Source organism: Erpetoichthys calabaricus, chromosome 7 (assembly GCF_900747795.2).
Source record: "Erpetoichthys calabaricus chromosome 7, fErpCal1.3, whole genome shotgun sequence".
Lineage (NCBI taxonomy): Eukaryota > Metazoa > Chordata > Cladistia > Polypteriformes > Polypteridae > Erpetoichthys > Erpetoichthys calabaricus.
The window spans coordinates 155,722,831-155,749,540 of record NC_041400.2 but is presented as its reverse complement, the minus strand read 5'-3'; positions in this window follow the sequence as shown (position 1 = coordinate 155,749,540).

Sequence of the window (26,710 nt, the reverse complement as noted above, 5' to 3'; positions counted from 1 at the left end):
GAGGAGGTGAGAACAGGCACTGGGTGGCAGTGAGGAGTTACCAGACAGCTGGGAAACTACAGCAGATGTAGTAAGGGTGACAACAAGAAGGGCACTTGGCGTGACATCTGGAAAGAGGAAGGAGGAAAAGGAAACCTGGTGGTGGAATGAGGAAATACAGGAGCGTATACAGAGGAAGATGATGGCAAAGAAGAAGTGGGATTGTCAGAGAGATGCAGAAAGTAGACAAGAGTACAAGGAGATAAGGCACAAGGTGAAGAGAGAGATGGCGAAGGCTAAAGAAAAAGCATATGATGAGTTATATGAGAGGTTGGACACTAAGGAGGGAGATAAGGACCTGTACCAATTGGCTAGGAAAGATGTGCAGCAGGTTAGGGTAATAAAGGATAAAGATGGAAACATACTCACAAGCGAGAAGAATGTGTTGAGCAGATGAAAAGAGTACTTTGAGAGACTGATGAATGAAGATAACAAGAGAGAGAAGAGGTTGAATGATGTGGAGACAGTGAATCAGGAAGTGCAACGGATTAGCAAGGAGGAAGTAAGGACAGCTATGAAGAGGATGGAAAATGGAAAGGGAGTTGGTCCAGATGACATACCTATGGAAACATGGAGGTGTTTAGGAGAGATGGCAGTGGAGTTTTTAACAAGATTGTTTAATGGAATCTTGGAAAGTGAGAGAATGCCTGAAGAGTGGAGAAGAAGTGTACTGGTGCCGATATTTAAGAATAAGGGGGATGTGCAGGACTGCGATAACTACAGGGGAATAAAATTGATGAGCCACAGCATGAAGTTATGGGAAGGAGTAGTGGAGGCTAGGTTAAGAAGTGAGGTGATGGTTAGTGAGCAGCAGTATGGTTTCATGCCAAGAAAGAGCACCACTGATGCAATGTTTGCTCTGAGGGTGTTGATGAAGAAGTATTGAGAAGGCCAGAAGGAGTTACATTGCGTCTTTGTGGACCTGGAGAAAGCATATGACAGGGTGCCTCGAGAGGAGCTGTGGTATTGTATGAGGAAGTCAGCGAGTGGCAGAGAAGTACGTAAAAGTGGTACAGTATATATACGAGGGAAGTGTGACAGTGGTGAGGTCTGTGGTAGGAGTGACAGATGCATTCAAGGTGGAGGTGTGATTACAACAGGGATCGGCTCTGAGCCCTTTCTTATTTGCAATGGTGATGGACAGGTTGACAGACAAGATTTAACAGGAGTCCCTGTGGACTATAATATTTGCTGATGACATTGTGATCTGTAGCGATAGTAGGGAGCAGTTTGAGGAGACCCTGGAGAGGTGGAGATATGCTCTAGAGAGGAGAGGAATAAAGGTCAGTAGGAACAAGACAGAATACATGTGTGTAAATGAGAGGGAGGCCAGTGGAATGGTGAGGATGCAAGGAGTAGAGTGGCAAAGGTGGATGAGTTTAAATACTTGGGATCAACAGTAGAGAGTAATGGGGATTGTGAAAGAGAGGTGAAAAAGAGAGTGCAGGCAGGGTGGAATGGGTAGAGAAGAGTGTCAGGAGTAATTTGTGACAGACGGGTATCAGCAAGAGTGAAAGGGAAGGTCTACAGCACAGGTGTCGAACTCCAGTCCTCAAGGGCCGCAGTGGCTGCATGTTTTCATTCTAACCATCTTCTTCATTAGTGAGCTGTTTTTACTGCTAATTAACTTCTTTTGCTTTAGTTTTAATTGACTTGACTCAGGCCCCTTATTTGTCTCTTTTTCCTTAATTAGTAGCCAAACACTAATGAGACAAACAAGCCACCATATGACCAGCTCACCTGTGCCCATCACACAATATCTGAAAATAAAGAAAGGTAAAGGTCTCAGTAAGGTTGGTCTCTCAGGTCACCAAAACATTTTGACGGTGTTCTTAGAAAACAGAATAATCAACAAATTTGGAAATATCTGCTGTGGTAGAATGAGAGCAGCAACAAGCCATTGAATTAAATAACGGGCTTAATTAACAGAAAGAATCAGCTTCTCATTAAGAGACTGTTTGGAGTGAAATTGGTTGGAGTTTGAAATCCCAGTTTAGCTGGTCATCTGTTGGCTCGTTTCATGTCTCATTTCTGTTTGGCTGCCATTTAATGAAGAAACAAATCAATTCAGAGGACTGAATCCTTAAAAACAGGGCTATTGAAATGAAGGGAAAAGGAATTAATTAGTAGTGAAAACTGGTCGCTGATTAGGAAAAGGGTTAGAATGAAAACCTGTAGCCACTGCGGCCCTCCAGGCCTGGAGTTCGACACCCATGGTCTACAGGATGGTAGTGAGACCAGCTATGTTATATGGGTTGGAGACGGTGGCTCTGACCAGAAAGCAGGAGACAGAGTTAGAGGTGGCAGAGTTAAAGATGCAAAGATTTGCATTGGGTGTGACAAGGATGGACAGGATTAGAAATGAGTACATTAGAGGGTCAGCCCAAGTTGGACGGTTGGGAGACAAAGTCAGAGAGGCGAGATTGCACTGGTTTGGACATGTGCAGAGGAGAAATGCTGAGTATATTGGGAGAAGGATGCTAAGGATAGAGCTGCCAGGTGAGAGCAAAAGAGGAAGGCCTAAGCGAAGGTTTATGGATTTGGTGAGAGAGGACATGCAGGTGATGGGTGGAACAACTATTTGGCTGAAACTAAACTGATCCCTGGTAAAATGCTTAGATGTGAACAGTGTCATTGAAAATATCTTTACAAGTGATTTAGGAGTGTTCTGGTCTAGTGTTAAAACTCTAGAAAAATGTTTACAGTACTTGTGAATGGGCCCTTAAGGTTGGTCAGGAGCATATGTGCAATACCAAGGAGAAAAGGTAAACCAAATAAATTTAATGTATGACTAGCTACTTCCCTTGTCAAAATGTATGGAGTTTATTTTGGTGAGGAGAGACTGTTCCCATATTAAACTAATATATTCCAATGTTTCTAAAAATAATTTTTGAACTTTTTGAATAGCAATCAACCTTTCTGTTTCTTTTTATCTTTTAATAATTGTACTCACTCTGTTTCTGTCTAATTAATTTTTCTAATTTTTATTAAAAGTTTTAAGCCTGATGATCTAAGACCTATTTTCCCCTGTTATGATCTTCTACATGTTTATTGTAATCAATCATATCAGGATTATGAAATCAGGAATGATGTTCACCTCTGTATCTGCTCTTTTTTAGACTGTCAGTTTCAACACTACTGATGATAACTTCTTACTTAGTCAGCTTATGCAATCTGTTACGTGTTCAAACCTTATTGCAACAGGATGTATTCGTGCTACACTGACTAAAGGAAGTCTCTGCTCATTAGTCATAAATATCACTTTGATGTTCCCAGTCCAATGTTTGGTACTTTGTTTCTGAATATTTTTCCCTCTATGCACTCACTATTTTATTACTAAAGAAAAAATGTGAAAAAAACTTCTTTATATGTGAAGTTTTTTAGTACCCCAATAAGGTTCAACTTTTTGTGGCAAAATGACTCCTTCAGAAGGTACCTTTGATACAAGAACTAGATATAGTTCTAAGTTTTTGTTGGTTAAACTCTAGTATGTTACTATATGTTAATCAGATTAATTTACTTTTGCTTACTTCCCTATAAAATGTTAATTTTGATAGATGCATTTTCTACTGTTCCAGAAGTTTGAAAATCCTGTTGATGTACAGTAGATGTCTATTCTAGTCATGCATTACACAGTGACACACTGTGGTCTGGATGGCACAGTGCAGACATCTGTTCTAGTCATGCATTACACAGTGACACACTGTGGTCTGGATAGCACTATTTCTTCTGTCACTGGTTGGTTTTCTCCAAAGAGTTCATTAGATTTCTCTTTGCTGTACTCAGTACTGGCATTATGCAGGTGTTGACATGGGAGTCAATCAGTGATGTATGTTTTACTGTTTTTACAGTGTTTTACCTATCATCTAACACTGCTGGAACCCATGCAGGAATCTACATATGCATGTTTAAATCATGCATAAATGTCAGCCGTAAGATTTTCATGCTTCATAATAAATTCAGTCATTACATATTGTCAAAATGCTTTTCAGCCATTTTCCACGAAACTTTGAACACATAACTGAAGCAAAAAAAATACCAGTTTATGTCAGTTTAATTTATTTCAACATTGTCAAGCATTTTTAGGTTATTCCAATATAAAATATGTTGTTTGTTATTAGCTGATCGGTTTATATCGCCAAAGTGTTTTGCTCAGCAAATTTGCTGGATTTGCTGGTGATCTTGTTTGCAGAATATTTTCCTGAAAATTTGATGGGTGTCTGGCATAGACAAACTTTTCCCAGCTCCCCATGATGCTTTGTGAACCCAGCATGACATCAAAGCGCTGTAGCAGCTTAAATTGAATGGGACAGACTCCCAAGTGTATATAGTAACACTGATCCTGGAGGTGGCAGTACACCGGATCAACTAGTATTCCAGATTAAATTGTTCTTCTGGTCTCCATGTAATAAGAACTATTCCACTGCAAGCTAAAATATAGCAGAAAACCTGCAAATACATTTAAAAGCAAAATGCACTTGTAGAAAGAAACAAATGTGTCGGTCTGTTTATGTCATAAAGGTCTTTTTGTATGGACTCTTATATGACCTGTTTGTAAAACTGAACCTACCCCTTTAATAATATTACACAGAGTGCTATGCAGTTGATGCATACAGTAAGGAGTGAAGAACTGGTGTGCTTATTAGGTAACAGCGGCAGTGAGTGATTAAAGCATCATGTCAAAAAAAAACTGTACTTTTCGTTCAGGAGAGGTGAGTACCTGCTATCAAATCCGTGGGGGGCAAGCCTTACATAAATTCATGCTTCCTGCTCCTGTTGCCACTGTTGCTAAACATTTCCACAATTTCGCTAAACTGAAGGCGAAGCAAATTCAGTGGGGCTCACTCATCACTAGTGTTGAGGTTTGGTTCAAAGCATGCACTGATAGCATTTTGCCTCACCCACCACATGACAGACCACCTGGATTGGGACCCAAGTGCAGCAGGTGATGACTCAGCACTACACTGGAACAGTGTGAGGTTTTTTACAGTGGCAGAAGAACCTATCCTGCCACCAACACCCAAGTTTTCCGTGTAAATTGGAGGACCTGTTTACAGGGCTGGATGCAGATTAATTTCATACCCAGGACGAAGCTGCAGGGTAAGGTCTTTGCTCAAGGGCCCAGTGAGGTAGAGTCACTTCTGCCATTTATGGGATTTGAATTGGCAACCTTCTGTTTGCTGGTGCAGATCTGTAGCCTCAGAGCCGCCACTCTGCCCCAAAAGTGTGTTGGGCAACCATTATAGTTTCAGGATAGCACTGTGGTTAATGATATCACTTCAAATCCAGAGAGACTTTGCAATACATGTATAATATGTTAGAAACTAATAATTGTGCACTGAATGGCCAAATTATTAAGAATAACTACCATTCCCAAGTATTTCACTGGGCAGTAAAATCTCTGATCTGATTGGACATCTGCTAAGGGTTCAGGGGCTGCTGGGGACAAGAAGGCCAGCGCAAATTTTTATACAGAGAAGACAGGTTGTTTTGTGTCTGGCGTTACCTGTCTGTTTTGTCTTCCCGTTCATAGCCTATGGATTATTGTTCTTGTCCTGGATTATCCCCTGTTCGTGTGTATGGACTGTCTGGTGTGTGCCTGCTGCGTGAGGACTGAATTGTATTATTTGTCGACCTTCGGAGATGGAGAGCTCCCAATCCCATCACTTTTCATCATCAGGATATACTGGTAGAACTGTTCTTTAAATTTTCTTACAGCAAGCTGATCTCTGGATTATTCAATCTTCATCATTTCACTACATCGGTTGTTGTTTCCTATGGACTTTGTTATGGACTTCATCGTGAGTGGTTTTTGTTTAGTTGTTTGTTGTTGCTTAATTTATGTTCATTGTATGTCGCTGGAAAGAGAACTGGGGTGGGATTGTTTTGGTTCATGTGGTTATATTTCCTTTATTATTGTTTAATACATTCATGAATTTCTGTTTTAATTTCGTTTGCTTTTTATCTCTGTGAGGGAGTGTGGGTGAGTTGGGCCAAGGCTGGATGCATTCCTGGGATCCCCACCGAAAAAATAAATAAATCACTGTCATCAGATGGTGTGAATCTTAGCTGAGTTTTAGACCGCTACATTGGGTAAGTAGGAAGGCACCAATAGAGCCTGTCTGAGTGGTGTTCTAAGGGAAAATAGCCCAGACCAAAGATTAAGTGGAATGTGGTGGACACCAGATACTTTAGTATGATATGGCAATCAGTACCCAATTAAGTTTATTCTCTGTTGGCAGTGTGAGCTAAAGAATATGAATAATAAATCCATCACTTGGTCTGATGAGTCACACTGATGCGATGAAAAGGATATGTCAAAATACTGAGTTCATGAATACATCCTGCCTGATGTTGAAATATATTATGTGAGGAAACTATTATTTACAAACTCTTTGTGCAAAAGCTATGTGTGGCTTAATGTGTTTTATTAAACTGCTGTATGAAGGCTATGTGTATGCTGGTTAACTTGGTGGTCTATACTGTGAGGTAATCCAATAAGAAGTAGGCCCTCCTTTTCATCCATGTTGTCATCTGCCTTATTAATCATAGTTTATTGTAGTAATATAATTTTATTTTAAATGTTACAGTATTCTGCGTATAACAGATGGTAACCTTACATATTTGGGATGGTGGTTGGCTTCACTGAATCCTATGACATGAGTAAACAACAGCATATATGAATATTGTTATTCAGTTATTCAGATTTGTAGCCATATGTTCTGGACACTCAGTGATAGAGTGAGTAAGTGCTGTCAACTGATCACCACCTGGTCAGATGGTGAGGGAAGTGCCAGGACAGACATGGAAAGCCCAAACGAGTAATAAGGGTGGACTGGAAATATCTGGGGAAGCCCCTGTCCAGAAGATTTTCAACTCCAACCTCTGAAACAGCTTTTCCCACATCCTAGGGGAAGCTGAGGATATTGAACCCAAAGGGCCCTTGTTCAAAGCCTCCATTGTGGAAGTGGCTACCAAGAGTTGTGGCCTGAAGACCATAGGTGCCTCTCGAGGTTGCAATCCAAGAACCCAACGGTGGACACCAGAGGTGAGGGATGCCTTCAAGCTAAAGAAGGAGGCCTTCCATCTATGGTTAACATGGGAGACTCCCTAAGCAGCAGAGTGGTACCGACAAGCCAATAGGGTTGTGGCCTTGGCAGTGAGGAAAGCAAAAACCCAAGTGTGGTAGAAGTTTGGAGAGACCATGAAAAGCGATTATCGATCAGTCTCAAAGAAGTTCTGGCAAACCATCAGGTGACTCAGAAGGGGAAGGCAGGGCTTCATCCAGGCTGTTCGTAGCAAGGTTGGAGAAGTGTTGACCTGGACTTAGGATGTAGTCTGGTGATGTACGGAACACTTTGAAGAGCTCCTGAACCTGATAGATACACCCTCTGTGGAGGAGGCAGAGCCAGAAGCTGATGGAGGATCAATACCTATTTCCCTGCAGAAGGTCAATGAGGTAGTTAAGCAACTTTGCAGTGGCAAGGCCTTGGGGGTAGACGAGGTCCACCCAGACATGCTGAAGGCTCTCAACATTGTTGGGCACTCATGCCTAACACACCTTTTCAATATTGTATGGTCATTGGAAACCATGCCCCTGGAGTTGCAGACCCAAATGGTTGTCCCTTTTTTTAAAAAGGGGGACCGGAGGGTGTTCTCCAACTATCAGGATCATACACTACAAGCTCCCTTGAAAAGCTTATGCCAGTGTACTAGAAAAGAGACTTCACGCAGTCATGGAACCTCAAGTCCAGGAAGAGCAATGTGGATTCCATTCTGGCCGTGGAACAGTGGACCAATAGACCAGCTCTTTAACCTCATGAGGATCTTGGAGAGGGCATTGGAGTATGCCCATTTGGTCTACTTGTGTTTTGTGGGGTTCATATGACCCTGTTACTCATGGGATTCTAAGAAGGGTGCTGGGAGAATTTGGGCTTTTGGAACTCTTAATAAGGGCTATTCGGTCCATGTATAATCACAATAAGAGCTGTGTCTGCATACTCGGGGAAAACAACAGCACCATTCTTAGTGGGTTCTGGGCTCCACCAGGGATGTACTTTGTCTCTTATCCTGTTTGTGATTTTCATTGATAAGATATTAACGCGCAGTCAGGGGATCCAGTTTGGTGGTATTAGAATTGCATCACTGCTTTTAACAAATTACATGGTCCTGTTGGCTTCATCAGCTGTGAACTCCAGTATGCATTGGGATGGTTTGCAACAGAGTGTGGTGTGGCAGGGATCAGGGAATCTGAGGCCATGGTCCTCAGTAGGAAAAAGGTGAAGTGTATTCTCCGAGTTTGGGGTGTGTTACTGCTTCAGATGGAGGAGTTTAAGTACCTCGGGGTCTTGTTCTCATGTTTGTTAAGGGGAAAAGGGGTGGTGGAATTGACAGACAGATAGGGACAGCGAGCAATGTAATATGGTTGCTATACCCATCTGAAGAAGGAGCTGAGCCAGAAGGTGAAGCTCTTGATTTACTAGTCAATCTACATCCTTAAACATGAGTAAAGAACAGGATATACAGTAGATCATTGTCATTCAGCAGCATCCTTCAAGGCATTAGTGTATTCATCTGCGAATTATATATATTAGGAGAACCCAAATAAGTGGTCACTAAGTGTAAACATTTGACATCAGTAAAAATAAAGATATTTAAAAAAATAATAAGTTCTCATTTTTGATAGAAGGTTTTGATTTAACTGATACTTTCCCATTTTAGAATGTGGCATGTTTTTTACTGGCCTCTTACTCTGACAAGTACTAATGTACACCTGATTATCTTTCCCCAAAGACAGTGTTAATTAACTGTTTTATTTAAATTGGAGAAATCCTTATGATAATTTACAGATCTGACAAAGTGGTTATTCTTGGTATTTCAGTCAAAATGGGAGGACGGCTTTTCTGTCTCAACCTGCTTACAAAAGACTGCCCGGGCTGCGAATTATAAGACACTAGATTTTTCCATGGAAGGTAATTTCATTGTCAAGAGATGTGGTCAATGAACCAAAGTTTAGTCAGAGTTTAGTCAGAGTTTATATCTCTTTTTAGTTTGTTCTATTTATATATTGTATTTATATACTGTATTTTGTGAAGAGATAACATGAAACAAGATAAAGAGTTGGGGTTAAAGGATAAAACCACTTTTAATGACATCTTTCCAAAAATAACAAATAAAGTAAGGATTGTTTTAGTTGATGATCCATTAAACTAATGAAGTAATGGCCATTTTAAAGCACTTCTGAAGAGCAGAGACAATCTAATCAATCGTGGGGCCCTTAATTAATTCCAGCTTCTGGTTTGGAGGTATATTAAATATGAGTTGACAAGGCAGAAGAGGCGGGACTTAGTGGATATTAGAGGAAATGGTGTCACATCTCATTTTTGAAATCTTTGCCAGTTCTGAGACCAGTCTTAAGATCGACAAGAGTCTGAAGATAGGACTGGATTAAGCTCTGTCAGACAGTAAAGAAAACATTCACAATCTGTATAGCTAATTGAACCAGTATTTCAACAAACTGAACTTTGAGGCAAGCTTTTAGTCTTTGGAGAAGTGACAGGGAAGATTAAGATTCAATGAGATGTCTCCAGCCTCCAGTAGGTAGCAATGAAGATCAATAATCTATATGTCACTATAGTCTGTGCATTTAATAAGGTTTGCACTGAAATATATAGCCAGCTTAGGAAATGTTATCCTTTAATATATAATACGTAGTATTCATATTGTAGCATCCCGGTGAGGGTGAAGCCTGGAGAAAAAGGAACTATTGAGTATAGATGGGAGGGCAGAGAAAGGAGTGAAGGATTGCCGTTAGTTATATGATTGATGATAAAAGGGAGTGAAGGGGTGGTATCATGAATGAAGGGACTGGAAATGGAGGCAGGGATTTTGGGACAGTTCAGGGGACAACAGGAAGGTATGGGATATAAGGTCCAGGGACAATCATGAGTAGGGAGATTCTGTGTAAGAAACTGGAATTTTCTTTTATGGCATCTCTCAGGGCCATGACAATGAGGGGTTTATACAGTAGATAATTATAAATAGTTCTAGTTCAATTTAATTTGTTTTGTTTTAGCTTCATGCATTCTTCTTAGATGGGTGCAAGTAAATTGTTCTGCAATAACTTCTTTGTCCTACATGTCATCCTTTCAAACCTGTTACTGTGAGGTCGCTACAATATATACAGTAAATCCTCAATATCCACAGATTCCATTCCTGTGGATTTGCTTATTTGCTATTACACATGATTAAAATTTTTTTTTTGCAGTACACTGAAGAGATTAATGTGTGTCTACTTTCTGCCATGACATGTGGATAAGCCATTCAACACCATTTCTAATGGGGACCTGGGCTTGCAATTGATCCCCATGAAAAAGGAATTCTTAGTAACTGTGGGTCATAAGCTGAAACTGATTAAGTCTCTGCCCTTTGTATACTTTGCCCGTCACTACTCCTAATTGGGTGGTTTAGTGAGGTCCTCAGATTGGTACTGCTGGGGTCGATAGCAGTTCCTGGCAGTGCATCTAGCAGACCATAAAACTTAACTATAGATGAATTAACAGTTGTAATAAGATTTCCATAGATGAAAGTCCTCAAGGGTTATATTGGAGAGATAAGCATGTCCAGTCGACCTCATTTCTCCCACTGTCCTCCCTTCAAACCGGTATCCTGCTAATTTTTCCCATAAGATCAATGCTTCAGTATCTACTGTTTCTAAATCTGTGGAGTTTTTAGTAATGTAACTGAAGCAGATAATAAGAACTGGCTGTGTGTATATAATTTTTTCTTTTTTTATTTCATATTATTATTATTCCTGTATTGTAGTGCTTGCCTTTCCGTTTAATCAGTATGCATTTTTACTTTTGTTTTCCTTAATATACCACACAATTCAGAACGAATGTATTTTATGGGCTCTTCTAGCAGAAATACCAGTAAAGTTCTTTGTTTACAGAGATTTCAAAGAAAAGATGTGGTAAAGCTTCTAATTTCTGGTTTACTGTGCAAAAACAATATTATCACAAAGTTACAAAAAATCTTACTATATCCTAGCATTTGAAACCCAACAACCTATGGACCCTCAATTTGCTACAGCAGCACTACCTCTGAACTGCTAAAACCTTGGGATTTTTGAATTGCGGCCTTCTATAACCTTCCACCCTCCAGACTTCTCCATACTGCGGCAGCATCTGGAGAAGATAACAGCCAGGGCACCAAAAACCCTTCATCTAACTGTTGCATTTATCTCTGTCAACTTTTATTGTGAGTCTTCTGATACAGGCTGAGTATGAATTTACATGTTGAAATATTCTTTTAATATATGCTAAGTATAACCTAATTATTTGTGGCATAGATATTGTGTAACTGTTTTTGGTTTGAAGAGGCCCTTTAAGCAAATTAGCCTTTTCAGAGTATGATTCCCAGCTTTGAAACTGGTTCACTCCAAATACTAATACTCCCTGCTGGACACAATCTCCCATCTCACCCTACTGATTTTTCATTTAATTCTTCCCTTGATGATTGAAAGAAGATTATAATACATTTGTGATATATTCAGCCTGAATGAAGGTGTTATTTATTGACATGTTTGATGATTCTTGATAACTAATTTCCATTTCCTATTCTTTTACATCCAATCTCTACTATTTTTTTTCTTCCTTTTACTACTTGGTATACTTGACTCCAAATTTCCAATCTAATGAGTGGGCTGCCAATTTTACTTTTCTGGAGATCCAGTTAGTATCTATTTTATAGATATATTCTACTGTTTGTGCCTGTACATTGTGTCCTGCCAATTTTACTTTTTTATTCTTTATTGCCTGAATAGCATCTTCTTCCCTTTATTTTAACTTAATTCTGCATGGCTGAGATTTATTTGTTGTTATGAATATCTTAGATTGTAATGCTCACTTTCTGATAATCATTTCTAGAAGTATAGTAACTTTCAAATGAATTTGATCAATTAGTTTACTTTTTTAAATCCTGCATGGTTAATCAGATAACTTCTTCACTATTTTTTAAATTGAAAATTCTGTCATTACATTTAACAATCAGTGTCATTTTGTGTTAGCCTTGCCTTTATTTTATATTGTTTAACCAATGTCACTATTTTGTTTAACCACTGTCACAGTATTTTTCTACTCGCAGCAAGCCTGAATTAAATTAAAAGCCTCACAGAAAACAAATCTGCTTTAGTTATAGCTACAGTAATTCCTTTTACTTTTGACACTCTTTCTACTCTCATGTGGATTACAATTGAGGTGGCACACCCACTTATGCAAGTTGTTGTTCATTTATTCCAAAATATAGCATTTGTAAGAACAAATAAAACGACAGGGACTATTCAGTCTTTCTAAAGAATGCAATCCTTATTGCTAGTGGCTGTCTTCCAAGGGCGAATTCTGCCAAAATACACTTCATCCACACTGAGCATGTTCTCTCACTGGAATTTGCACACTCAAATTAATCTTGGCCTACATGCAGCAAAAACATCTAATAGAAGAAAGTCCATATCTTCAATTTAATAGCTCTCTGTTAGGTTATTCTCTAATATTAAGAGAATATTCAGGTCAAATAACAGTTCATTATAATAGAATGTACAGCATCAGTTTCCTCCGAGAGAATATATTTCACTGACTCGTGTCCTTCGAATTATAGAAATATAAGAGGAGAGAATGGGCAATAAATAATTTCTTTTCTCTGGGCCCTCTGACTTTTTTTTTCCCACATGTGTGTAAGGTTCACTGGCAGACATTAATAAGCTCTTTTTGAGTGAGTGTGGGCATGTGCTTTGTGATGCGCAGGAGCCCCACTTGGTGCTGTTTCATGCTTAATGCTACAAAGGTTAGGCTTTATTGGTGACTCTGAACTGGCCCCATGTGTGTCCAAGTGTAGATATATGTGAGCTCTGCAATGGACTGGTGCCCTGTCAAGGAGTGGTTCCTGCCCTACCCTCAATGCTGTTAGGACAGGCTTCAGGCACTCATCCTCACTGATCCTGGATTGAACTGAACAAGTCTGAGCCTGTCATGTTTTGGAAAAGGTTTAATACACATCAATACTGTATATTCTAGTCAACAGACTTTAGATTCATTTTTTCAGTTCACACCACATGAAGAAGAGATTGGACTGTCTATAGAACTCAGCTCTTACACCGAGCCTGAGATACAATGCCTACAGAAAGTATTCATCCTTTGTAAGTTTTTACATTTTATTGTTGTAAAACTTTGAATCTCAAAGTGAAAACACTTTACAAAGCGATCTAAGAGGATTTCAAAAATAAAACACAAAATAATTGATCATATACGTTTTCACACCTTCAAGTCAGCACTTACTAGATGCACCTTTGGCATCTTTGAACTTTCCCCCCATTCTTCTTTGCAACACTGCTCAAGCACTGTTGGGTTGCTTGGGGAAAATGAGTGAAAAGCCTTTTCAAGTCCAGCCACATTGGGCTAAGATCTGGACTCTGACTTTACTACTTTGTGGCTTAAAAACAACAATGAGCCATTCCTTTGTAGCTTTGACTTTATGCTTAGGGTTATTGTCTTGCTGAAAATAAAATTTCTGTGAGGGCACAGGATTCCTACAAACTGCACTAGGCTTTTCTCCAGGATTTCTGGGGATTTTGTTGCATTCACTTTACCCTCTACTCTCAAAAACCTTCCTGGGCCTGCTACAGAGAAGTATGTTGGCTTACAGCAAACAGTGTGTAGTCTGATGGCCAAAAAGATAATTTTTACTCTTATTTGATCATACAAGTTCAGAGTCTTCCATGTGCTTCCTGGCAAACTCTCAACAACATGTCATGTACACATTTAAACAAAGGCTTTCTCTTTGACACTTTCCTATAAAGTTATAAATTGTGAAGCACATGAGTAAGTTATTGTCTGTACTGTCTGTCTCCAATCTCATCTGCTGCATAACTCCTTCAGAGTTATCATTGGTCTCTTGGTGATCTTCTTCTTTAGTCTTCTTGCATGATCACCCTGTTTTTGTGAAAGGCCTGCTCTTATTGATTTAACTGGACTATAATTAACTGATATTCAATGACATAGATATTTCTTGTCTCCATCCCCAGATATTTCAATCACCTTTTTACATAGTTGCTTGGAGTGTTCTTTTATCTTCCATTTGTAGGTTACGCCACAATACTGACTCATCACAAGCTGGAACTTCTAGGTATGGTGCATTTATACTACAGAATCAACTGCAACTCCTGCAGACAGGTGATCTCCATTTAAGTGACTTCTTAAACCATTTGGCTGCACCAGTGATGATTTATGTGTGTCATATTATAGAGAAATACTTATGCCATTAGGGTGGTATGGTGGTGCAGTGGTAGCGCTGTTTACTCGCAGTAAGAAGACCTGGATTTGCATTTCATGTCCTCCCTATGTGGAGTTTGCATGTTCTCCGCGTTTCCTCTGGGTACTCCAGTTTCCTCCCAGTGTGTATTTGGGGTGTGTGTGTGTGTGTGTGTGTGTATGTATGTATATGTGTTCTCCCTTCGCTAGCAGTCCTTCCAGGGTTTGTTCCTGCTTTTCTCCTATGCTAGCTGGGATAGGCTGTATGCCCCCGTGACTCCATTCAGGTTAGAAAACTGACTGAGTGACTGTTTTTGAGGTAGCAAAATGTGTTCTAGTTAGCCAGGTAGAGAACACACTTATTTTACCTACTTCTGCATACAATTCTTTTTTTGTTTTTGGGCTGTAATGTTTGAAATTATCATTTATTGGTAGATCTCACAACAAGAATCTCTATAAGGCCTATCCCTTGCACTCACAATTCATCCATTACCATCGCTCCCTTCCACTCATTTCCTAGGCATCCATACAGTATCTGTCTGTTTTAAAGTTCTGAATTCCTATCCTTTCAAATTATATAAAAAAAAATCAGACAATACACTAGCATTCCAGATGAATGTGCAAGCTGGCATAATACATACATGAGAGGACCTATCCAGTTTTGGATAGTGGTAAGATTCACTCGATTGTGTTTCTACTTCATTGTTCATCGATACTGGGTTTGAACTGATGGACTATTCCATGTCTTTAAGACGTTTTCACCTTCTCCTTGTGTCTTTCTGGATTTTCCTGCCACCACACAATTATGTATAGCCAGTTTTGTTATTAACTGACAGCTATGGGTTAGCATGAGTGTGCTAATGAGAGTTTACAAAGGGATTGATCCTGAAAGATGGTCGAGGTTGTAGATCCCACTGACCCCTGGAATAGTTTATACAGTTTCATGAAAATGATGGACTGATGGATAGATCAAGTTTAATGGCATACATCAGAAAAGCAATATGATGCAGGACACTTAAAATAAGATACAAGACTTTAAAATTGCCTCAAATTCTAGTTAAGATTTTCTCAATGATCAGTTTAATGTAGACATTTACTTGAAAACACAGTACATATCACATAGTAGATGAGCAAAATTTGTTATAGGACATGCAAGATTTTATTTTAGTTTATAAATTCCACAAATGTAGTAGAAGAATACATGCACTAACTGTAAATTATTGTAAAGTAAATTTGTAATTCATATTTTCTCAACAATGTTTAGCCTTAATAAGGTGCATGACATTTTTTTATACATGTTGTATCAAGCCGTCCATTTTCTGAACTTCTTTTTTAATAACAGCGTTGCAGACATATCAGATACTAGTATAACAGAGGAACAAGCCACATGCAAGGTAGCAACTCATCACACTCCTTCACATACAAACTCACATATACTCCTAATGAGCTAATTTAGAAATGTCTTTTAACCTAGCATTAATTTTTTGCCGTGCAGGAGAAAACTGAACTATCAAATGAAAACCTACATAGATGCAGGAAGAATATTCTAAATCAATACAAATAGTGACAAGGCGAAGAACTGAACATTGGTCACTTGAGCTGTAATGCAGCAAAACTTAATAATCAATGCAGAGCCTTGACACTCCTTATTCTTGCACATTGCATTTATAATATATTCAGGTTTTATATTGCTGTAAACAAAATGCAATTCCTCAACCAAATTTGCAAATTTATATTCTGCATATGTACTTTGCAAATATCCTGAGCTATGCATTCCATATGAATGAGTGTATTGTATCGCAATATGTTTAAATACAATAAGGAAACTAATATCCATTGTATGAAATTGAGTTCACACTGCCTTTAGGTGAATACAAGAAATGGGCCCAAGAAAATGTCCTGAATTCATACACTTCTTAAAACTGAAACCAGTAGTATACACTTCTCACACTCAGGAAATGGACAAAATTCCCCTTAAGTAAATCTGCTGACCAAGAACCATAAACATACAAATCTATGTTCTGCATATAGTCTAGTAATAATGTCGGCATAGGGAATTTCTTGTCATTGTGTAACACTATATTATTCATTTTACAAAATGCTTAAAAGGGAACTATTGACTTTAGTTTGTTCTACCTCATAGTTCCAATTCAATTTTGTAAATTCAAAATCTTTTTGGCTATTTGGTTCCCTAGTTTCTGCACAAGTTCATATAGCTAACTTGGCTGATATATTAGTTTTTGAACTAAACTAACAATAATATACATTTAACTGACATAATATGCAAAGCTATGCTGCCTCCTTTAATATTCCATATCATTCATTCATGTTTCAGTTGACAACTATGTGGAAATAGAACCATGAAGGAAACTACTTAACATTTTGTAAAATGTTGTTGCATGTTATTTTATTATTCCACAGAAGCTTTCTTGTTTAATGTGCATTTTTATTTCTCTTTTATACATGTGATACAAGTAATATTAACTTGATCAAATCAATTAAATTTGAATTTGAATCATCTTTCTCTGTAATATATGAAAAAAAATTGATATAGGTCAATTTTCTCTGTATAACTGCTAAGTATTTGAGACTGTCAACCTCCATCTATCCATCCATTTTCAAACCTGTTTTGAAATCATAAGGTTGCAGGGGGCTACAGCCTGTCTCAGCAACATTAGGCCCAAGGTGGAAACAAGCCCTAAAGAGGTGTGGTATTGTTACTCTCTTACATACAGTGTCTATAAAAAATATTCATCCCCCTTGGACGTTTTTCAAATTCTGTTATATAATATTGAATCACACTGGGTTTAATTAGGCTTTTCTGGTACTGCTCAACAGAAAAAGTCTCTTTAATGTCAAAGTAAAAACATATTTCTGAAAAGTGATGTAAATTGATTCCCAATATACAACAAAATAATTAATCATATATGTATTCAGCCTCTTCAAGTTAGTATTAAATGATTAACTTCTGGTCATCATGACAGCCTTAAGTCTGTGTGCCCAGGTCTCATTCAGCTTTGCATTTCTGGACACCACAGTGTTCTCCCATTTCTCTTTGCAAAACTTCTCAAGATCTGGGGATTGAGAGAGAACAGGCTTTTTCAAGTCCAGCCACTAATTCTGAATTGGATTGAAATATGGAGTCTGATTCTGCCACTCCAGGACATTACCAATATTGTTTTAAAGCCATTCCATTGTAGCTTTGGTTTTATGCTTGGGGTTATTGTCTTTCTTGCAGACTGCATCATATTGTTCTCCAGGATTTCCTTGTATTTTGCTGCTTTCATGTTACCCTTTACCCTCACATGCCTTCCAGAGCCTGCTGTAGAGAAGCATCCCCACAGCATAATGCTGCAAACACCATCCTTCACAGTGGGGATGTTTTTGATAATGTGGAATATTTGGCTTATATAAAACATGGCATTAAATCTGATGGCCAAAAAGCTCAATTTTGGTCTTGTCAGAAAATAGAACCTTCTTCCAGCTGACTTTAGAGTCTCTCCCATGTGCCTTCTGGTAAATTTCACCAGAATTCATATGTGTTTATTTTAATAGAGGCTTTATTTTTGCCACTCACCCAAAAAGCTGTGTGACTGGGGAAGCACCAAACCAACAGTTGTATGCACAGTAACTCCAATCTCAACCACTGTAGTTTGTACCTCCTTCAGGATTCGCATAGGTCTCTTGGTCACCTTCTTCATTGATGTTTTTCTTGGACGATCACTTATTTTTTGGATGACCTGATCTAGGTTTTACAGCTGTACCATACTCTTTCCATGTTTTAGTGATTGACTTAGCTGTACTCAACAGATATTCTGTGACTTGGATATTTACTTGTCATCCCCTGATTTGTGTTTTCAATCACCTTTTCATGCATGTGCTTTATATGTTCTTTTGTCTTCGTTGTGTAGGTTAGTCCACCATACTGAATTATCACAAGTTGGACGTACCAGTTAAGGTGCATTTATGCTACAATCAATTAGAACTCCTTGACCACAGACATTTAGCCAATCTGTGACTTCTTAAACCAGCTGGCTGCACCAGTGATGATTTGGTGAATACTTATGTGCTCAGTTATTTTGCATTTTACATTTGTAAATAATTTAGACCATTTTGCAGAGATCTGTTTTCACTTTGATATTAAAGCAAATATTTTAATAAGTGTCAAAAAAGCCAAGCTATAATCACTGTGATTGAATGTTGCATGACAATACAATGTGAAAACTTGGAGGGGGGGGGGGGGGGGGGGGGGGGGGGTGAATACTTTTTATAGGCACCGTAAATGTAAGGTCTGGGATTTCTTGTGCGAACAGTGGGAACTGAGAATAAATTCAACAGGAAGTAAAGTTGTTTTTTTTTTTTTAACTTGGAGTGTGTGATTCTTAGAGGCTCTTCTGATATTATGATAATGTTTTAAATGCAAAAATTATTAATAAGGTAAATGCATAATTTAGAATTGTGCCTTGCAAGAAACAAAGTGAGAGCAGAATGGTGACTGCCTGACTATGTTAACATAGTATTTTCATCTTCCAGCTAATGTATAGAAGCTGTTAGTAAAACTAGTAAATAACAGAAAGTTTTGAGCAACTACTGTATGACCAGGCATTAGATAGATAGATAGATAGATAGATAGATAGATAGATAGATAGATAGATAGATAGATAGATAGATAGATAGATAGATAGATAGATACTTTAATATTTTACTAGTAATGTAGTATAGTACAAGATATGCAAATACATAGGATTTAGTTTTCTAATAACAGTGTAGGTATAATTGGTATTCTATTCTTTATATTTTGACATATACAATATCAATTAAAGTTGTAAAAGATATTTTGCACTGGACATATAGGATTTCCTACATTTAAAACATTCTTGTGCCTCGTATATCTACTGTAAATATATAAAATCCTAAGCCTAAAAATGCAATGATTTTGTGCAATGATTCTATGTGACTTTTTATGTCACGTTTTTTGTCACGCTTTAAATCGGGCTTATTTTAAAACCTACATATATACAGTATGTTTTGTATCATTCTTTTCAGAATGTATCGAACTTTAATGTGATGTTGTTAGATTTTCAGATTCTTATGCCATTTTTAATTTATAAACTAAAAAATATCAAGAACTCACATCCCACGAGATGAGACTTTGTGCCAAGAGATTTAACCACGCCCGGGGCCGGAAGTAAAAGACAAAGAGAAGGACAGCTGCTGTACAGGCTTTTAAATGTTCAAAGTGCCGAGCGAGATGCAGATCATGCAGCAGCAGCAAGCCAGCAGCTGATCGAGCAAAGAGGAGATAAAAAAATAACTGTATTTGTTTCCCATTGTATCACCATTTAAGGGGGGTTTCGGAGGAGTGACCGCGTCTCTTTGGGGTACGTTCAGCCCTCCTCTTCACAATGCGAGCGGCAGAGACGTGAAGTGGCTGGCGCGTTGTGCAGGCTGGGATGGTTGGCAAGTGAAGCGAGCAGGGGGCAAACTCCCTAGTAAGTATATAGAATTTCAAACTGACGTGCAGTATATTTCTTCTTGTACTACAGTATGGTTAATTTATGCTGACCAATATTGAGACTATGCTAGAATTAACTATATTAAATCATGGCACCACTTTCATTGTTTTCAAAGAATACATTATAATTTTCTCATAAAGGAATACAGTTTAAGTCAGCATCAGTATTACAATCTGTTTAACATTTCACAAACCAAAAAAAATCTTTCACAGCATGCACAAAAAACAAACAAAACACCAGTCAAATCTAGAATTGGCATTCATTCTACCTGAAAAGGCAGAATATCCAGAGAAAAAACAAACAGAAGTGGGAATAAAAGTCATTACAGATCAGCAAAAGTGAGCCTGCCATATTTGACCCCAGTCTCATTGAGCTCATAACAACGAATTTCCCTATAGGTTGGTAAAGTTTATCTATTTATCTAGCTCTCTATGAGACTTCAGCATTAGGCACAGCAAAGTTCTTTTACTATGTTTCCTCTGCAGACTGCTCTTTCAGTCTTGCCCTGAAATACATAGATGACTGAAACTGAGCTGGATAACTCCTTCAATTTAGTTTTGTGACTGTCCTGAAATAGTTGAACTTTTGAAATCACTTTGGCTATTCTGCACTTCAACCCTTTTTCTGGGTGAAACTTAGAAGATAAAGCCATATGACAAATTGGACTATTATACATAGTGTGTTGTGAGAACAATACATTAAATGTTTTTGTGACTCTTATTTCATAATACATCAGCCCATCAGTTCCTTTCTTTGTGGAAAGGATTTGATGTTTCAAACACATAAAATACACCCTAGCATCCTCCTAGAGTATAGCCATGGACAAAACTTTTTTCAGCCTCTCATGTGCAGTAAAGTAAGGTTGGTCCTCAAAACTGTCAGTCACTGGATGTTTATTATTTATAACATATTTCTGTGTATACTCGGAGACTATATAGTGTGTGGAATATGACCCGGACAGAGACAGGCAGACACATTGTAATCACCCCACACACGTTTACTGAGGTTCTCCATTATAATAATTCTCTTCACAGACCCTAATACCCCAAAGTTCTGGCCTTATCACAATGCCTTTTTCTTCAGACCGCCTCCTTCTCTCCTCCAGAAACCTCGTCCTTCTTCCACCTGACTCTAGTCATCCTCTGAAGGGAGGCGGCCCCTTTAAATAAGAACCTGGATGTGCTCCAGGTGTGTCCCCGGCAATCTCCTACCGACACGCCCCAGTGTGGCGGAAGTGCCGGCTGTATCCCCGGAAGCACTCCGGGTGTCCCTGCTTTTCTTCCCCCCAGCACTTCCGGGTGTGGCGGAAGTGCTGAGGTCCAGGGTCCTCCAGGTATTGGGGTGCCCCCTGGCGGTGACCACGGACCCCTGCAGGGTCGAGCTTCCCAGCTCTGTACCTGTGGCCCCCAAGGGCGGTCGCCCCCTCGAGGTCTGGAGGAGCAACTTCTAGGGCATCCCGGCTGGGTACCACCCCCATCTGGGTACCACAAGTGTATTAAGCTCTCTGGTAAGATATCCGTTTCTGAGATGCTGGGATGAACATGTCTCACATAAAATTATGCCACAATAAAACTCAAATAGAGCATACATTTTCTACTTTCTAATGTTTGGATGAGCAGCATTATTTATACTTGTGCATTTTTTTAATTTAAGGAACATAGCAAAAGTCCTCTTATAACTTTACAAGACACTGAAAAATTACTTCGCTTTTGTTTTTAGATGACTAGATTACTGTAATGCACTCCTAACAGGACTACCTAAGAAATACATCAATCAGTTGCAATTAATGCAGAATACAGTAGCCACAGTCTTAAATAGAAAAAGAAAATCTGAGCACATCTCACCAATTTTAATGTTACATTGGTTACCTGAGTCATTCAGAATTGACTTTAAAATACTAATGGTTTATAAAACCTTAAATAATCTTGATCCATCCTATATTTTGGAATTCCTGTCCCCCTAGGTCATAACCTTAGATCTTGTCATGGTGATCTACTTATAATTCCCAGAGTCAACCTTAAAATAAGTGGTGAAGTGGCCTTTTGCTGTTATGCACATAAAACCTGGAATACCTTACCAATAGAAATTTGCCAGTCTAATGCTGTGGAACATTTAAAAAAAACTACTAAAAACCCATTATTTTAATTTGGCCTTTTCATAACTACATTTTAGTTGTACTCCTATTAAACTATATGGGCATAGACTTATCATATACTTCAGCGATCTGAAAACTTTACTCATCTCTACTTTTCTCTTCGCTCTGCGCCACAACCACCTGATCAAGGCATCATATGATAATGGAATGAAGACAGGTGCCCCAGCTATCCACAAGACCAACTTCCTCAAATCCTATCATATGAAGCCTGGAAAAAAAGAAGAAAGAATTAAGGATAATTATGTTACGCAGAATACCCAATGGGGTCTGGGCAGTCTTTTGGCCTTAAAACCCCAGCAGATTTTGTTTTTTTTCCTCCAGCCTAACTGGAGTGTTTTTTTTTTTTCTGTTCGCCCAGGCATCTGACCTTATCACTGGACTCATCCTTACAGACTTACATCATGACACTATATATAAGTACGCTACTCTACTACTTGACACTTATTCTGTGTTTAAAATCGTTTAGATTATGTTTTTTTTCTTTCTTTGTTACTTATTCCTTAATAGTATTGCCTGAACTTTTGTTTTTCTTTTCTTGTAACTTTCTCTCTCTGATATCTTGTAAAGCACTTTGAGCTACATTGGTGGTATGAAAATGTGCTACATAAATAAATGTTGTTATTGTTGTACAATGAGTTATAGCCACCTGATTACCTATTTGAAGACAAGGCAATTGTCATTATCAGTAGGTGTACCTAAAAAAAGGCCACTCAGTGCTTATTAAAGCTTCTGCAAATGTACACTGTCACAACTCTTCTGTAACTCTGTACCCTCAGCTTTTGGGTAAACATGTTTTAAGTTAAATGTGTTTAAAACTGTAGTAATGGTTCATTCTTAAAGATGTGTACCATACTTAGATTTTTAAAAATCATTTGCAGAAAAATCGTCAAATCTCATTTCACTTTTCTGATATTTTTATTGCTGCTCAGAAACAAAAGCTTGACAACCTTCAGAAAATGTAACTGACCCTCCTCTATTTTGTTTCTATCCTGTTGTGGCACATTTTGCTACTACTGCTTTGCCAAATCATTTCTTCTGTTTATGGAAAATTACATCATCATTATTGGAAATCTACTGAATTCAGTCTGTTTCTCATTACACATCAGTTGCTATAGTTGTGGTTTTTAAGCATGTACTAATGACTATGCAGAATACCCAGGAAGGGAAGACAACCAGTTGGCTTAGGTCATCAGAAATGTGATTTTCCCTCTTTTGAACAATTGTAGACCTCCCAGCTGTTGATTTAAAGGAATTCTGTTATTTTTTTGTTTTCCTTCTTCCACCTGGCCATATCTCAATTATATTAATCAGGAATATATACAGTCATGATTTGTTTAACCATAGAGGTTCACTCCTGTTTTATTGTACGTATAACTTAAATAGTGTTAAGGTATGTAAATGATACGCTGTTTAGTAAACTGTTATTGTATTATTGCTGCAAATGTGTAAGTTCTCTGCTACTACTTAGTTAAAATCACTATCCAAGCATTCTGTAAATTCAATTGCTATCACTTTCATGGGCACACTATAAAAATATAAACATTAAATATCCATCCATCTTCCAATCTGCTTATTCAAAGTTAGTCTATGAAGGGTTTCCTAGTAATAACCTACTTAAAAACAGTCCATTGCACGGTACATGTACACATAGTACATAAACATGCACATACACAATTGTAAAAGGCAAATTTAGAGCTGACAATGAATGTAACAAGAATGTCTAAGGTATGTTGGAGAAAAGGTGGGGAATCTGTGAATGCAGTGTGTGTATTATGAACGAAGGAGAACAAACACAAAGATTTAGAATCCCAGCTGGGATATTTCCCAAATTATTTGCATCAAGCAAGGTGACAAATAGGATAAAAACAACGTTGAACTGTAAAAACAAGATACCGTTGTCCTTGGAATAGTCTGTTGGCCAGAGTGACAGTGTTACTCCTCTCACACTGGTCCATTAAATAAAGCTCATTTCCTGTTCTTTGTTATACAGTAGTGTGCTTCTGTAAAGGGAAAAGTTCAGATGGAAGTAATGTTATCTTTGGGTGGGATTTCTGCTTTTCAAGGGGTGGAAGTTGAAATAAGGTTAGAGACTGTGCCAACCTCATTTACCTCCATGTACCTTTAAATGGGTCCCTGTACTTACCAAACCTACATGCCTGACACTATATATACATATATAAATTGATCACTTGGCCCTCAGGCCCAGAAAAATCCAGCCTCACTGAAAAGAGTTTAATTGTGAACAATATCATAGAAAACTGCGATGATGTTTTGCATTTACTATTCAGAAAAGGCGATCTTTGTACCGATTTACAATGTTTGCCATATAGTGAAGATGGTGGCATTGATACATGTTGCCAGTATCCTTTTTAAAATCTTGCTCTTGTTTGTTTTATTTACAAAAATCTATGCAGACAAATTATTACCAATATATAAATGACACCCAATACTTTATTTCACTTTATTATTGTTATAACTATTGACCCCAAATGTCTCTAAAAATGTAAAATATTCTCACTGTTCATTCTTTAAATCTATATATTGCGATGTGCACTTATTGTAACGCTGGTGGATTTAAGACAGCTTAACAGACTGTAGCTCCTTTCCCAAACAGAGAATGCAGAGAATGTAGAAGAGAATGAGTGGATTTTCCAGTTAGTTTCCATGTTTCCTTTCTGTATCTTGCATTTTTTGATTTGGGTTAAAAGCATGCTGTTGGTGTCTCATTTATAAATGGTGGTATGATATTAAACAAAAATAAAAGTTCTTGGCTAGCTTCAGTGGCAACTCAAAAACATTTTCAGTAAGGGGGCCAAGGAAAATTTTGAGGAGGCTCACTAAAAATCAGTAGAATATCTTAATGTATCTAAATGTGCAAGAAAGGACAGAGCTGGCTATACTTCCTTAGAAGGCTGGCGTCCTTCAACATCTGCAATAAGATGCTGCAGATGTTCTATGAGACAGTTGTGGCGAGCGCCCTCTTCTACGCGGTGGTGTGCTGGGGAGGCAGCATTATGAAGAAAGACGCCTCACGCCTGGACAAACTGGTGAGGAAGGCAGGCTCTATTGTTGGCATGGAGCTGGACAGTTTAACATCTGTGGCAGAGCGAAGGGCGCTCAGCAGGCTCCTGTCAATTATGGAGAATCCACTGCATCCACTAAACAGGATCATCTCCAGACAGAGGAGCAGCTTCAGCGACAGACTGCTGTCAATGTCCTGCTCCACTGACAGACTGAGGAGATCGTTCCTCCCCCAAACTATGCGACTCTTCAATTCCACCCGGGGGGGTAAACATTAACATTTAACATTATACAAAGTTATTGTCTGTTTTTTTTCACCTGCATTATTATCAATCTTTAATTTAATATTATTTATTGTATCAGTATGCTGCTGCTGGAGAATGTGAATTTCCCATTGGGATTAATAAAGTATCTATCTATCTATCTATCTATCTATCTATCTATCTATCTATCTATCTATCTATCTATCTATCTATCTATCTATCTATCTATCTATCTATCTATCTGTATAACTGTTTAATGGCTGATTGATGGCAGTAATGGTTGGCATTAATATATCATAATATTCCATTGATTTTGTTGCCATCTCCAATTTGTATATTTGGGCATATTTATCATAAAAAAATTTGCTTGCAGTACACTATAACTTTATTCTCCTTTTGTTGTGCTTTAAGCGAATATGTTCACAAAATCAAACAAAATTTGTATTTTTACCTTTCTTGACTAAATACTTAACACCACCAAATTACTCAGTCTGTCATCGTTTATTTTATATGGTAAATTATTAACTTTAGAACTCAAAACCTGCACTCACAAGCTACAGCACTAACAGGTAATGCAAATGCAGTCTTAAAAAGTTTAAACATCTTGTAAAAAATGTCCTTATAAGGCTCAAGAAAAGTCATTTCAAGTGAACTTGTGAGTGATTTTTCCTCTTAGGTATTCCCATGCTGTATCTCTTGATTATTCCTCAGTCTCAGTCTCCTCAACCATTTTTTAGCAAAAAATACCAGGATATCGACCAACTTTCTTTTCATTTGTCAATTGTTTTAACATGTATGTGGAAAAATGAGTTTATCGTGTTAAACATAATATACAAACACCACAAATCACTACAAATGTGCAACTTTTATTCTCAATGTCATTTAACATCTTATTAAACTTTTGAATGAGAATTTATTATTATTACCTTTAGAACTGAAGTCAACTTTGATAAAGTGGACGAGTGCCAACTAATTTGTTGGAATCAGGCTAAACAACAATGATGTTTAACATTTACAGGCTACAAACCGCAATTAAAAAGAAAACGAGTAAGACAATAAGGATCTGTATTGATTATAAAAAGCTTGTGTTGAGCAAGAAAAGTTAATCTTATCCACAATCGATGACCTGCTACCCAAGCTGGCAGGAAGCACTGTTTTTTCCAGCTTAGAAGCCACAAGTGGATTCTGGCAAATTTGGTAAGAGCAGAAACACACTTTGCTAACCACATCTATATATATAATTCACTAAGGCAGCCGACCATGGCAGGCAAGACGCAAGACAGAGCCCTGCCCACCAACAATTCACTAAGCAGCCGACCATGGGATACGCACGACAGAGCCTCACCTGCCAACTAACAGAGCCCCGCCCACCAACTCTAAGACCATGGGATACGTACGACAGAGCCCTGCCCG